Genomic DNA, 3237 nt, shown 5'->3' with positions numbered 1-3237 from the left:
TACATCTTTTGGTACTCACACTATGAACATGTGTAGTAATACGCTCGAGATTCATTAAGAATAAACCATTGACTATCGGAGCATGGCCATAAAACATATCTCTCATATAAATAGAACAACCATTATTCTCGGATTTAAATGAGTAGCCATCTCGTATTAAACGAGATCCTGATACAATGTTCATGCTCAAACATGGTACTAAATAACAATTATTGAGGTTTATAACTAATCCCGTAGGTAAATGTAGAGGTAGCGTGCCGACGGCGATCACATCGACCTTGGAACCATTCCCGACGCGCATCGTCACCTCGTCCCTTTCCAGTTTCCGTTTATTCCGCAGCTCCTGCGGTGAGTTACAAATATGAGCAACAACACCGGTATCAAATACCCAGGAGTTACTACGAGTACTGGTAAGGTACACATTAATTACATGTATATCAAATATACCTTTGGTGTTGCCGGCCTTCTTATCTGCTAAGTATTTGGGGCAGTTCCGCTTCCAGTGACCCTTCCCTTTGCAATAAAAGCACTCTGTCTCAGGCTTGGGTCCATTCTTTGACTTCTTCCCGACAGCTTGCTTGCCGGGCGCAGCAACTTCCTTGCCGTCCTTCTTGAAGTTCTTTTTACCCTTGCACTTCTTGAACTTAGTGGTTTTATTCATCATCAACACTTGATGTTCCTTCTTGACTTCTACCGCTGCTGATTTTAGCATAGCAAATACTTCAGGAATGGTCTTTACCATCCCCTGCATATTGAAGTTCATCACAAAGCTCTTGTAGCTTGGTGGAAGCGACTGGAGGATTCTGTCAATGACCGCGTCATCCGGGAGATTAACTCCCAGCTGAGTCAAGCGGTTATGTAACCCAGACATAGTGAGTATGTGCTCACTGACAGAACTATTTTCCTCCATCTTACAGCTGAAGAACTTATCGGAGACTTCATATCTCTCGATCCAGGCATGAGCTTGAAAAACCATTTTTAGCTCTTCGAACATCTCATATGCTCCATGTCTCTCAAAACGCTTTTGGAGCCCCGGCTCTAAGCTGTAAAGCATGCCGCACTGAACGAGGGAGTAGTCATCAGTACGTGTCTGCCAAGCATTCATAGCGTCTTGGTTCTGTGGGACGGGTGGATCACCTAGCGGTGCTTGTAGGACATAATCTTTCTTGGCAGCTATGAGGATGATCCTCAGGTTCCGGACCCAGTCCGTATAGTTGCTGCCATCGTCTTTCAGCTTGGTTTTCTCTAGGAACGCGTTGAAATTGAATACAACGTTGGCCATTTGATCTACATGACATATTGTAAAGATTTTAGACTAAGTTCATGATAATTAAGTTCATCTAATCAAATTATTAATGAACTCCCACTCAGATTAGACATCCCTCTAGTCATCTAAGTGTTACACGATCCAAGTCGACTAAGCCGTGTCTGATTAACACGTGAGACGGACTAGTCATCGTCGGTGAACATCTCCATGTTGATCGTATCTTCCATACGACTCGTGTTCGACCTTTCGGTCTCTGTGTTCCGAGGCCATGTCTTCACATGCTAGGCTCGTCAAGTTAACCCTAAGTGTTTTTGCATGTGTAAATCTTGCTTACACCCGTTGTATGTGAACGAAAGCATCTATCACACCCGATTAACACGTGATGCTTCGAAGCGACGAACTGTAGCAACGGTGCACAGTTAGGGGAGAACACTTCTTGATTGTTGTAAGGGATCATCTTATTCACTACCGTCGTTCTAAGTAAACAAGATGCAAAACATGATAAACATCACATGCAATCAAATAATAATAGTGACATGATATGGCCAATATCACATAGCTCCTTTGATCTCCATCTTGGGGCTCCATGATCATCCTGTCACCGTCATACTCATCGACATGTAAGTTGAGATTCCTTGTATAATAGCATGAACATCTCATACATCACATATAGATCATTCATCATTCATCACAACTTTGGCCATATCATATCACAAAGCACTTGCTGCAAAAACAAGTTAGACGTTCTCTAATTGTTGTTGCAGGTTTTACGTGGCTGAAGTAGGGTTCTAACAAGAACGTTTTCTTACCTATGTGAAAGCCACAACGTGATTTGTCAACTTCTATTTACCCTTCATAAGGACCCTGTTCATCGAATCTGCTCCAACTAAAGTAGGAGAGACAGACACCCGCCAGCCACCTTATGCAACTTGTGCATGTTTGTCGGTGGAACCGGTCTCACGTAAGCATACGTGTAAGGTTGGTCCGGGCCGCTTCATCCCACAATTCCGTTGAAGCAAGATAAGACTAGTAGCGGCAAGAAAGTTGACAGCAGCAACGCCCACAACCAATTGTGTTCTACTCGCGCAAGAGAACTACGCATAGACCTAGCTCATGATGCCACTGTTGGGGAACGTTGCAGAAAACAAAAATTTTCCTACTCGTTTCACCAAGATCCATCTAGGAGTTCATCAAGCAACGAGTGATTAGATGCATCTACGTACCTTGTAGATCGCGAGCGGAAGCGTTCAAAGAACGGGGATGATGTAGTCGAACACGACGTGATCCAAATCACCTAAGATCTTAGCACCGAACGAACGATGCCTCCGCGTTCAACACACGTACGGGACAGGAGACGTCTCCTCCTTTCTTGATCTAGCAAGGGGGAAGGAGAGGTTGATGAAGATCCAGCAACACGACGGCGTGGTGGTGGATGCAGGGCGTCACAGTAGCAGGGCTTCGCCTATACTACGCGAGAGAGACGTAACGGGGAGAGAGGGAGCACCAAAGGCTGAGGTATGAAGTCCTCCCTCTCCTCAACTATATATAGGAGGACCAAGGGGGGGTGGTGCGCAGCCTAGGAGATCCAATCTCCTAGGTGCGGCTGCCAAGGGAGGGTTTCCCTCCCCCCCAAGGCACCTCGGGGTGCCTTCCACCACTTGGACTCCTCCTTGGTGGAAACCCTAGGCGCATGGGCCTAGTAGGGCTGGTGCCCTTGGCCCATGTAGGCCAAGGCGCACCCCCTACAGCCCATGTGGCCCCCCGGGACAGGTGGCCCCACCCGGTGGGCCCCCGGGACCCCTCCGGTGGTTCCGGTACAATACCGATAACCCCGAAACTTGTCCCGATGGCCGAAACAGCACTTCCTATATATAATTCTTTACCTCCGGACCATTCCGGAACTCCTCGTGACGTCCGGGATCTCATCCGGGACTCCGAACAACATTCGGGTTACTGCATACACATATCTT

The sequence above is a fragment of the Triticum urartu genome, chromosome 1 (genome assembly GCF_003073215.2).
Source record: "Triticum urartu cultivar G1812 chromosome 1, Tu2.1, whole genome shotgun sequence".
Taxonomy (NCBI): Eukaryota; Viridiplantae; Streptophyta; class Magnoliopsida; order Poales; family Poaceae; genus Triticum; species Triticum urartu.
Note: the sequence above shows the minus strand (reverse complement) of the source record.